Source organism: Sminthopsis crassicaudata, chromosome 4 (genome assembly GCF_048593235.1).
Source record: "Sminthopsis crassicaudata isolate SCR6 chromosome 4, ASM4859323v1, whole genome shotgun sequence".
Lineage (NCBI taxonomy): Eukaryota > Metazoa > Chordata > Mammalia > Dasyuromorphia > Dasyuridae > Sminthopsis > Sminthopsis crassicaudata.
This window is the reverse complement of record NC_133620.1, coordinates 35,214,311-35,227,024: the sequence shown is the minus strand read 5'-3', so window position 1 is coordinate 35,227,024 and position 12,714 is coordinate 35,214,311. Positions and strand designations below refer to the sequence as shown.

The following is a 12,714-nucleotide window of genomic DNA, read 5'->3' as shown; positions in this document are numbered from 1 at the left end:
GTGGACTTGACTCTGAATCCTTTGTTTTTATTGGGTGACTTAAATCTTTTCTATATTTAGTGCTCATGTTAGTATGAATGTTTGCAGGGCAACTGAAGGCATTTGAAAGGAAGCAAAATGAGTTAGTAATGGAAGTTCGTAGAGTTTCCTCAGTTGGGGACCTAAGTACTCCAAAAAACAATTCCCGTGTCCAGAGGAATGGTCGTGATAGTAGAGAATTCTTTTTCTCTCCTGATTTTGAATTCCTTTCTAAGCCAATGTCATCTCTTTCATGAAACCTTTCTTGATTGGTAATGATTTAAATCCTCAGTTTTTATAGTACTGTTTTGCAGCTCTTTAATGAATTTCTAGTGTATAGTTAATTGCATTTTTCTCATTTCTTTGCTAGAACATAGTTCCCAAGAAAAGGGACTGTATATTAATGGAAAAAAATTTACTCCTTCTGCATGTAGCATAATATGACACTGGCTTTCCTACTATTCCTCCCACATGATGTTGTATCTCTTAACCCCGAGAATTGAATTGAAAAGTGTCTACAACTTTTTTCTTCACTTCCACCTTCAAGCTTTCCTGGCTTCCAGCTGATGTCCCACCTTCAGCAAAAAGCCTTCCCCAGTCCTTACTCTTAATGCCTTTCCTTTAAAACTACCTTCAACTTATTCTTTATATATCTTGCTTGCACATAGTAAATTTGCATGTTGTGTCCCACAGTAGACAGTAGACAGTCAATTCCTTGAGGACAAATATTCCCATTGCTTAACACAATGTCTGATACATAGTAATGTTTAGTAAATGTTAGTAAATGTTAACTTACTAAATTAGTGCTATCTCAATAAATGTTTGAATGAGTGAATGTCGCCTAGGCTTTGGAAGATCAGTTTTCCAAATTCATTCCCAAATCCGAGGTAAAATTATGCCAGTCAAGATCTTTTGGGGTCATCACTGTCATCCAGAGTGTAAAATAGCCCTTGAAAGAAAGAGAGACTTTCTTTTAATAAGATGATTTTGAAACCAGTATAATCTATTTTTCTCCAATCTTTTAAAAAAAAAAGATAAGACAAGAAACTTAAATTTTTTTTTTTTTGGTTAAAATTTGCTAAAATCTAAACAATACTACAACATTTTTCTTCCCTACCAGTTTTAGTAAATAGGGAGGAAAGGATGAAAATGAGAATTATCTGGCAAAGCTATACTAATTCATCACAATAATTTTCCTTTTTAGAGATATACTAGTGATGTCTTTTTTTTTAAAAATCCCCAGATTCAAAGAGAAAATTTTATAAGAAACAGACAAATATGCTGGAGCTACAGTTAGGATTGTGCAGTATTTTTCAGTAGTTACAATAAAATATCACAGATCCTAGAATATTATATAATCATATAATATAATATAATATAATATAATTATATAATATAATATAATAATATACTAATTATATTACATATAATATAATTATATAATATAATATAATATAATATAATTATATAATATTATATAATTGGTAATGGATCGTAAATTGAAGAAAAGAAGTAAGCTGTATTGCCTTAGCAAATTGCTCATTTTTTCTGCTAAGCTCTATATTTTCCAACTAAAAGGCCCAAATTTGTAACCGAAAATCATGAAGTAGCACAATTCCTGACTGATATATAGATGGAAAATATATGTTATGTATGTTTATGCTGGTATACATGTGAAGAAATGGATATAGGTCTAAGTGTAGCAATATATACTATAATCGAAGGAACTGGAGTTAGAAATTCATTGGAATAGCAAAGCTCCAAAGCCAAGTGTCCCTGTTTCTAGCTCAACCTCTCAAAACAAAATTGAGTGAAGCAATCACTGTTGAAAATGGGCCAATCTTTTTCATCCCCGCTATCACCACCACCATCTGTCACAAACAAGAAGTATAAAAGTCCTGAAAGGAACAGTACCTCCAAACCACTGGACTTGATTTCCTACCAGCACTGGAAGTTATAATTACGTCTGTAACTTACATGAAGAAAAGGACCAGCCATCTCAACCATCTGCAACCCATTGTCATGAGACATCAAGTCAACTGTGGCAAAGCAGGAAAGTACTCTGAAGGAGAAAAAAGGATTCTTGAAGCCTTCATTGAGGGAGGAATTTCCTAATCATTGTGGAGAAGGGGTTTACTTTCCGCCCTATCACCAAGACCCACACTACCACCCACAGGCATGCTATCACCTCCTAGATCATTTGTCCTGCTTTCATCCCAACCATCATCCAAGGAAATAACGCTGTTGTGGAGAAGTGGCCTGGCTATTGTTTGTAGCCATAATTGCTGCAGACCTATGAAAAGAAAGTTTTAGCCACCAAAGTTCTTGGCATTGTCAAAGGGTTCAGCATCAGAAACAAATAATTGTTTCCTCAAAGGAAATGACATTAAAGAAGAGCTATTACTATGTACTTAGCACTGTATCCTAAAGAACATTTAACCTTTTTATCTTAAACTCTGTCTTCCTTATGAGAATATGAGCAGGGATATCTTTTCTATTTGTTATCTCTGATGCTTAGAACTGTGCTAAATATTTTAACAAATGCTTTTTTCATTCATTTATATATATGCTTGTCAAAAGGCAATTGCAACTTCACAAAACTTATTGGAAAAGCTAGGTTTAAAGCTGTGGTATGTAATTGTAATGGAATACTGTTGCATTATAAAAATGACAAGTGTGATGATTTCAGGAAAACCTGGAAAGTATTCAGGGTACTGATGACAATGAAGCGTACAGAACCAGGAGAACCTTATACACAGTGACAGCAATATTGTTTGATGAAGAATTGTGATTGACTTAGCAATTTTTAAAGAATACATTGATCTGAGACAACCCCAAAGGACTAATGAAGCATTCTAGCCACCTCCAGAGAAAGAACTGATATTGTTTGAATACAAACCAAAGCATGCTGTTTTTCACTCTTTCATTTTTTTCTATTTGTTTTATACAAAATGATTAATATGGAAATGGTCTACATAATTGCAAAAATTATTTTTACATGCAATTGGGAAATAACTTAATAAGCAAAAATATATTAAAGGAAAAAACCTAGGTTTATTACTACAGAACTTCATATGGAACTTTAAGCAAGTTCAAAGAGTTCACAATCCAAATAGAAGCTTTTGCATATTTAATAGAGGGAACAAGGAAGAGAGTAGAGCCCTTCCCTTCTCTTGATGCATTAATGTTGTCTGTGAAATTTTTCATTTAAAAATAATCGGTTGTCTATTTTAGCTTTGCTAATTGCCTCTATTGAATATTTGGTTAAGAATACATCTACCTATAACTCTGAGAGGTACAGGTTCCATTTCCTTTCAGAATTTTTTATATTATGTTCTAAGATTAAATTAAATGTTTAGAATGTTATGAAAAATAGTATAAGATGTTAATCCAAGCCTACCTTCTTCCAGATGGCTCTCTTGTTTTCCCAGCTGTTTTTGTCAAATAGGAAGTTTTTCCTAGGTAATTTTCAGCTTTTATCAAACATCGAGTTTTGTTGTTTCTCAATCTCCCTTGTATAGTCTGTCTCTCCATTTTTGAAACTAAAACTGCTGCTGTATGTGTGTGTATGAGTGATTTGATGTCCAGAAGTAATACTTTCTTTTCATCCTTTTCATTATTTTCACTGACATTCTGTATCTTTTGTTTTTTTAAATCAATGTTATAGTTATTTTATCTTCTATCTTATCCCTTTGGTATTTTGATTGCTGTAAATTTAAAATGTGAATTAATTTTGGTGGTAGTTATTTTTATTATGTTGTTATGTCCTCAGTCCATAAGCACTGTATATTCCTCCAACCAATTACATTTTTTGTTCCTTTAAGGGACACTTTATATTTGAATCTATACAAGTTTTTTGAGTAATTTGGGATATTGACCCCTTGATATTTTATATATTTTGTAGTTATTTGGAATGGGATTTTTCTTTCTATGATTTTTTTTTGCATTTTACTATTATTACATGTAAGTACTATTGATTTTTGAAAATTTATCTTGTAATCTGCATCTTTGCCAAGGCTATCATCTTAATTCGTATCTTTGCTAATTCCTAGGATTTTTCAAGTAACCCATATATCAGTAGAGATGATTTTATCTCTTCTTTATGTCTCTTTATTTCTTTTACCTGTTTAAAAGAGTGATAATGCTATGATTTTTTCTTTTGTTTTAGTGATAATGCTATTCCCAGAAGTATATTAAGTAATAGTGGAGAGAATGGACATCTCATGTTACTGTCATTTATTGGGAAAGTTCTAGTGTATTTCCTTTGCTTGTCCTGCTTGATTTGTTTTTCTTTAGATGTGTTTTCTGTTATAGCCACTCTCTGTATTTTGTAGGGGTTTTAGCACAAGAGAGTTTGTCAAGGGCCTTTTTTCTGTAACTATTATAATGATTATGTAGCTTTGCATGTTTTGGTTTTTAAGATGATTAATTATGTGGACTGATTTCCTAATATTGGACCATTCTTGCATCCCTGAATTCCATTTGATCATAATGAATGATTTCTTGAGTAAATTGTGATAATCTGTGTGATAGGATTTTGTTTAATATTTGAGTCAATGTTCATTATTGTTATTGGTCTATAGTTTTCTTTATTTGATTTACCTCCCCCAGAGCTATGTAGTAAGACTATTATTTATCTCTTAAAAGGATTCTGGTAGGGTGCTATCTTTCTGTCTGAGAATTTTTGGTGAATTTCTGCGAATAATTTGTGAATTATAGGCACTAATTGCTGTTTAAAAATTTGATAGGGTTCTTCTGGGAATCCATCAGGACCAAGAGTTTTTTCCTTTGGTAACTCCTTACACCTAGATTAAGTTCCTTTTTTTGAGATTAAGTTATTTGAAATCCTTGTTTTAAAATGGTTTGGATATTTTATGTTTTTAAAGATATTCCTCTTTTTTTGTTTTCTCAGTTTAGTTAATATATTCTTGTGCATAATTTGTTCCAACCATTCTTTTTATTTCTTCCTGTTTTGCTGTATTTTTACCTTCTTTGCTGTTTTTTAAAATTTGGTTTTCTCCTTTCTTTTTATTCTGATTAATTAAGGATTTTTCAAAGAACTAGCTTTTAGCTTTACTTAGCACTTCTATGGGTTTTTAATCCGGCCTTCATCTGTTTCTCCTGATTTTTGACATTTCTTCTTTTGTGCTTATTTTCGGTTTGCTTATTTATTTTTCTAAGTTTTTCAAATGTTTATTCAGTTCATTAATTCTCTCTTTTTCTATTTTGTTAATGTATGTTTGTAAGGATATGATTTTCCCCCTGAGGACTGCTTTAGCTGCATCCCAGAAATTTTGGTATGTTGTTTCATCATTTTCATTTTCTTTTACATAGTTATTGTTTGTTTGATTTGTTCTTTGACCCACTCATTATTTAAGGTTTTATTAGTAAGTTTCTATATGGCATATCTTTTTCATGAACTTAAAAAAAATTATTGTAGGTAAAGGATATTAACTTCTTATTTTTATATCTATTTGCAGTATCTCTGTGCAATAGCATATGGTCATTTATTGTTTTGGAAAAAGTTTCATGTGTTGCAGAGAAATGTATGTATTGTTTTGCTATCTCAGAGGATACCATGAGACTTTTGACTTTAGTTTCTCCAGAAATTTGTTCAGTTGATTGTGTTTTCATTTTGTTTATATTTCTATTAGATTTAGCCAGAACCAATAATGATATTAAAAGTCTTCTGCCTATTGTTTCCTATTTTCCTGTTGGATTTTGAAATTTAGATAATATTTCCTTTATGAATTTTGATATTAAGGAATTTGGAGCTTATGAGTTTATTTTTGATAAATTGGTTTGTTGTTTTTGGTTCATTCAACATAATGTAGTTTTCTTGTATGTGCCCTTTATTTTTTGAATGTTTGTTTTTTGTCTGCACACTGGCACTCCTGCTTTTTTTTTTTTAAATTCCCTTGATGTACTATGCATTTTTCCATCCTTTTCAGTTTTATTCTGTATGTGGCTTTGTTTTTGAAAATGTGTTTCTTGTAAGCCACAGATAGTAGGATTTTGTTTTCTTATCCAGTTTATCACATTTTCATTTTATTGGGTTGTTTCATCACATTTAGAATGATAATGAATATATTTTTATTTCCTCTGTCTCTAAAATTGAGAGTTGTTTCCCCCAAATGGAGATTCTTCCCACCCCCATAAATACATTATTTTCCTTCATTTACTTTAATCTTTTTAAGGTAGCCTTTTTTCTACTCTCTTCTCTTCACTTTTGTTACTCCTTTCCTTTCATGTTTCATTTTTATATAGTTCCTTTTTGTGTAGTTATAGATTTCTTCCTTTTTCTTTTTTCTTTCACTTAACCAAATAGATTTTCCCTTCTGAATTCTTTCATCTAATCTTGTTTATCACTTTTTAAAAGTCCAATTTTATTGTATCTCTTTTCCCAAAAGAATTTCTCTCATTCTATTCCTTATCTATCCTCTCTGTTCTAGACCCTCACTTTCAGAATCATGACTCTTTTTTCTGTATATTCTTCATGCAATCAAAGATTTCAGGATCTATTCTAAATACCTCTTTTCTCTCTGAGTACTTTCTGCCACTGCCTTGTAAGACTTGCCTCAGGGGGATTATCTTCCATTTTTTGGGTTACTCTCAGAACAATGCCGATTATTGCAGGTATCAAAAGAAAACCCTGCCCCTTGGCTAAGTCCCTTTACCTCAGAGTCCTTGATCATTTCATCTACCACTAATCTATCCCCACTCCATATATAATCTTTTATTTTCCACAGTTGCCTCAAAATTTCCCTGTGTCCATGCTCCCCCACTTCTCCAAATGCCAGTTGGCCCCGAGATTCCAACCAATCCCTGTCTATTCCCATGTCAGCTAAGTAGACTTCAGATACCTAAACTGCCATATCCCATCTAGTGTAAGGTCTTTATTTCTCTTCATCCATAAGAGCATTCATCAGGGAAACCCTTCCTCTCTTCAAAGTAAGGCTTTCCTTCCCTTTCTTTTTCATTGTCATTCTTTACCCATCCCCTTGTGAGCTCTTTTCTTTCTGAGACAAGAGATTCACATCCCCTCATTGTTAGCTCTTGATTTGACTCCAGTATATCCCACATTCCTCTTTCCCTACTTCCTCTCCTCCTCTCCTCCTTTTTGTGTATCCTCCAGGGTTGTAGTCTCAAAAAAAAAAAAAAAAAAAAAGCATTGATTCACACTTATAGACAGTGTGTTACCAGTTTTTGTCCATAATGCTTCATCTGCCCCTTCACTTTTCCTTCTATCAGATCTCTCCTTTTATCTGTCTCCTTTTATCTATATTTAAAAAGAGAGGCTCTTACTGATCACTCTTGTGACTCTATTGCTGTTTGCTTGTTACATTTATTAATTCTTCTGGCATTTCTGTCATGTAGAATACTTGAGAAGCAAATAATATATTTTCAGTTCTGTTGCTCTTTCTAAAAATGTTTGAAATTCATCTTTATTATTAGAGTGTCTTTTTTCTTCTCTTCCCCCCACCTCCACCCAATTAAACTCACATTTATAGGATAGATCACCCTGGGCTGTATCTTGAGCTCTATTGCTCTTCAAAACACATACCATTCCTTTTTATGTTTTCTAGAGAGTTCAGAATAGTCTTGGATAATTCAAAAGTCCTTTCCTTTATATTTGAAAATCTTTAGCTTGCAGAGCTTATGTCCTGCGTGTCTGAATTGAATTGTCAAATTCAACAGGACAATGTGTATTCTGGAGTTTGCAGAGTTTTATTTTTGTTTTTTTCTGGAAGTTATCTGTTAATTTTTTCTATTGGACTTGCATTTTCTACTTTTAGAAGTTTATGGATGTTTTCTTCTGTCTCCCCATCCTTGCCATTATGGTGTTAAAGGTTTTTGTCTAGCTGTGTTTTTCTGGCAGACTTATAAGTAACCCTTAGGTTCCAGATGAGTATATTTTATTTGCTTAATGAGCTTATTTTCTTGGAATGCTACTTTTTTTGCTTTTCTTTCACATGGTCCTTCACCTCTCTGTCATCCCTCCCATTCCTTCCCCTCCTTTTCCCTCCCCCTCCCCTCACCAGCTTGCAATTGCAGATTAGTTTTCTTAGTTTGCTCATCATTTTTGCTACTGAAGACAAATTATTTTCTCACAATTCTCATTTCTTTTTTTAAACCTCTTAGGAATAGTGTGTTCTGTTTCCATCTTCTCCTAAAAAAAAGACAAAGGTCTTCTGCCTTACCAAGTGTTGGAACATTTTCCTTTGGTTTGCAGTATTCCTTGAAGTCACTTATTAAATCTGGAAGTCATATTTCCTTCTTGTAATGCTATTTTTCCTGTTAATCTTTTATATTCAAGGTCTTTGAAGAAAATTCAGTACACATATCACTTCCCCCATTTTCCCTATTATTCTCTTTCTAATTATTTTCCTTCTAATTGTAATTTCCTTGTGGACTAAATCTCAAAGTGTTTCAGCCTCCTCTCATGATTTACCAACGGAGATCCCTTCTCCAATCTCATTAATGTATATTCACCTCTGACCTAAGATAGATGCTGTGCTTTTCCCAAGTTTGGTGGGTTGCTACAGTCTCTTTTCCCTCTCTCATGACATACAGCGTGTGGCCAACACACTGTCCCAAACTGAAAAGAGGATTTCCTCAGCCCTGAAAAGAAGGATGCAAAATGGAGTATTGGAGTGGGTTTTAATTGTAAATCAATAGTGAGTTTTCTTTTGGGTTTTGGATAACTCATAATCTGTGGAGACAGCTGAATTTGCATTACCTTTGGCAAATGATTTCTATTGTGGAGAAGTTTGATAGTTCATGGGGATTAAAGGAAATGTCTAGTCCTCTAGTTCATGTGACCTGTAGGTCAACAGTAATGATATTAAAAGATCTTGACATGTTAAATTAATGGGATGAATCTAAGAAGATGAAATTTAATTGAAAATACAAAGTCTCATACTTGAGTTTAAACAATTAATTTTGTAATATGTGATGGTAAGTGTGGTTAGGAAGCAATTTGAAAAAAGTAGGGTGTGTGTGTGTGTGTACACATACAGAGTCATAGGTTAACAGAAGGGATCTGAGAAATGTTTTAGTGTAACTCCATTATTTTACAGGTAAAGAATCTGGAATCAAGAGAGTGATGAAATTTACCTTAAATTGAACACTGAAGAGAGAGTGGTCCAGCTAGGATTGGAATCCATGTGTTTTACCTCCAAATCCAATGCTTTTTCTTTGAATCATACTGCTTTGTAGGTCACAAAATTGAGCTGATTAGATATATTACAATATGTTATATAATCTCAGTTGGCCTCATTGCAGCCAGATGATTCTTCTAGTTCTCCTTAATTGATTTCCTATTTAATTTCCCACAAAAGTTAAACTAAAAATTTCCTTTTTAAGTCTCTCTTAACTTCCTTCCTTACCACTTGCTCAATTGAGGACCTTGCTTCTGGTGAAAATTAAAGCCACTAGCTAAGCTTCATCTTAAAACCCTTTGACATAGAAAAATCCCTCCTCTACTTATTTCTTCCAGTGTCAGGTGAAGAGATGGTTCTTTTCATTAAGGCCAGCTCTTCCCACTATGCTTTTAATTTTATCTCTTCCTTTCTAATAGTTTTTATCCATTCAGTCATGTAAAGATCATTTAGAAAAACTCTATTTTTATCATTGAGAAGAGAAAATTTAGGAGTGGATATGATGGTTGTTTTAAATATTTGTAGTGCTCTTTTCTGGAAATTTTAATAGATTTATTCTTCTGAATCTCCTGAGAGCAAAAATAGAAGTAATTGGTAAATTTTTAGAGAGACAATTTAGATTTGAGGTAAGGAGAACCTTCATAAAATTGAGTTGACCAAACGTCAGTTGGGTTTCCTGGAGTGATCATTGATTGGTTCCCCTTCCCTGGAGTCTTTTTACTCAATAAGATATTAATAGATTTCTAGTTTTTGATACAGGCTGGACCATATAGGCTCAGACAGCTCTTCTTTCTCTGAACTCCTTCAATTCATGTCTCTAACACTTCCTAGATATGACTGAACAAGTAATTTATCATAGGTTTTTGAACTTTTTTCCTCATCAGTAAAATAAGAATAATGCTACCTGCCTTATGGAGTTGTTGGATTATAAACTTGAAAGTATTACATAAATGAGAATCATTGTTAACAATGTTAACAAATGATTAACTGATTAACAATAATTAAAAGTATATTCTGGAAGTGATTTTTGATCCTTGTGTCTAAGGAGGTATGGAATGTAGATATGACAGAAATTGCAAGACACAAGGAAAATTTTTATAAGCAGAAAGGAGACAGTGTGACATAAATAATAGAATTCTGAATTTGGGATCACAAAACCTGAGTTTGAATTCTAGCTCTGCCATTTACTGAGAGCAGCAGTTATAAAAATTTATGAGTTGTGAAGCAGTAGGCAATAGATTAGCTTGACTAGACTAGAGGGAATTCAATATTAAGAAGAGTTGAGGCATGTGAGCTGCTAGGTGTAGGGTTACATATCTGATGGAAATCCTTGAATATTATAAGCCAGAAGGAACATAAGAGATCACCTAGGTGTAGCTAAGTGGCACTATAGTGGATAGAGTACCATCCCTGAAGTCAAAAGGACCTGAGTTGGAATGTGGCCCCAGGCACTTGACACCAACTGTGTGACCCTGGGCAAGTTCCTTAACCTCAGTTGCCTTTACCAAAACAAAACTTTCTTTTTTTAAAGTAGGTGTCATCTAGTCCAACCTTTATAGTATGCAGGTCTTTAACTGAGTCTTGAAGAGGTTAGCTAAATGGCTTATCCAACACCAGGCAACTAATTATTCTCAGGAACTCAAATGAGACTATCTCGATTCCAAATACATTTCTTTAATGTGGGGGTGATTCACTCTGGCAGTGGGAATGCCATTTGGGTGATATTTGCAGGGGATGGAGGTGAGTAAGGACAGTATGTTTAGCTATTCTCATTTCAGATTGATGGTAATTCTGAAAGGTGTAAAGAATTAAAGAATCATAGTCTGTTTTATAGTTAACTTACTCAGTGTTTAAAAGTTGACTACAGGCTACACTCTTCCCTGCTTAAAAGCTATTATAAATGAGTAGATTAAATTTTTAAACTTGTAATTAATTATATTACCAATATGAGTTTTAGGCCCTACTCAAGGTTAGGAAGTCCATACTGTCCCTAATAAAATATACTGAAATAGAGAAGTATTTATTTAAAGGATTATTATTATTATTTTAATCTATGATTTTTCTTAGGAGAAAAACATTATCCCCAATCATTTGACTCAGATATTTAAAATGGTATCAATAACTGTCAGGTTTTTTCATTAATATTTAATTTTTGCATGTCAGTTTTGACCTTCCCAGTGAGCATCTTCCTTAAAGAAAAACCAGTAAGCTGAATCATCCAACACAGCAGCCACATCTAACAATATTTGTAACATTTCTGACCTACCATCTGTACCTATTTATTGACTAGAGGGAGATGGGCTTCATAATATCAACTAGCATTTATAAGGTTTGCATGGCATTTTACATATACTTTATCTCTCTTGATTCTTACAACCTTCCTAGAAGGTAGATGCTATTATTTTCCTGCTTTTTACAGATGAAAAAACTGTGGCTGAGAGAAGGAAAGTTGACTTAACCAGGATCACATAGCTAAGTAAGTGTCTGAGGCATAATTTGAACATATCTCTATGTTGGCACCAGGTACAGCACCTAACTACCTTGTATGCTGTTCTCCGGGGCAAAGATTGATATAGTCTCTCAAAGTTTGGTTTTGCTTTAGTATTATTTTCCTATGTGCTATTGTAGTTATTGTGGCAGTACTTTACCTCACATCAAATCATATGAGTTTGTCTGCATTTCTCTGAATTTCTCATTGATAATTTATTTTTACAATGCAATGATATTCATAAGCCAGTTTGATTTTAACCATTGCACATGATAAGCATCCACATTTTCTGTTTGTTTTTTTGTTTATTTTTTGCTACCACAATTCCACTAAATGTATCTGGGGCCTTTCTTTTTGTCCTTATATTCATAAGTGTATGCAAGTAGTATGCTATTGAATCGAAGATTCCCCCCCCCCCCCCCTTCAACTTAATGACTTTTCTTGCATATTTGTAAAGAACTTTTCCAAAGTAGTTAGCTACCAATCCATCTTCCAACAGTAAATTCAGTATTTACTATTTCAGTTTTGTGTCATATTTGACATTAGGGAAAGGGGGAAGAGTGAAGTAAAACTCACTAGCGCCTCTAATAATCTTTAATGTGGTTGTTGAAAATTTGCCATTTTTCTTTTGAAAACTTGTTCATTACCTCTTAACCACTTATTTAAAAAAAAAAAAAACAAACGACATGCTTAAATATTTCTGTCAGTTACTTATAGATCTTGAATAATAGATTTTTATTAGGAACAATTTCTCCAAATATTTTCCCATTCCACTATCCTTAAGTCTAGTAATATCAATTTTGTTTTTGCAAAAATTTTTAATATTTTATATCAAAATTCTGTTTTCTCTGTTATTACTCCTGTCCCTTAGTTTGAGTAAAAATCTTCCAGCTATATAGTTCTAAGAGGTCTATCTTGTCATTTGCTTCTTTTCTTTTTAATTATCTTTTTATGTATTTATTTGGAACTTAAAATAATGTGGCTTAAATCTATTTTTGTTGAATAGAGTTCTGCTTTCAATTTGTTCTTAGATATATCAAACACTGG

At 33.0% G+C, this 12,714-nt stretch overlaps 1 protein-coding gene across 3 annotated transcripts in view; it reads left to right on the top strand.

Moving 5' to 3' along the window:
* Positions 1–12,714, top strand: part of PKN2 (protein kinase N2) — a 152,776-nt gene that overhangs the window by 47,662 nt on the left and 92,400 nt on the right. Inside the window, exon 2 of one of the 3 annotated variants that reach the window (XM_074266309.1) lies at positions 11,599–11,655. The exons of 1 other annotated variant lie outside the window; for it this stretch is intronic. The gene's annotated coding sequence lies outside the window, so the exon portion shown is untranslated. Of the gene's footprint in view, positions 1–5,265; positions 5,316–11,598; positions 11,656–12,714 lie in introns of those variants that run through there. One more of the 3 variants, XM_074266310.1, reaches the window with a different exon arrangement.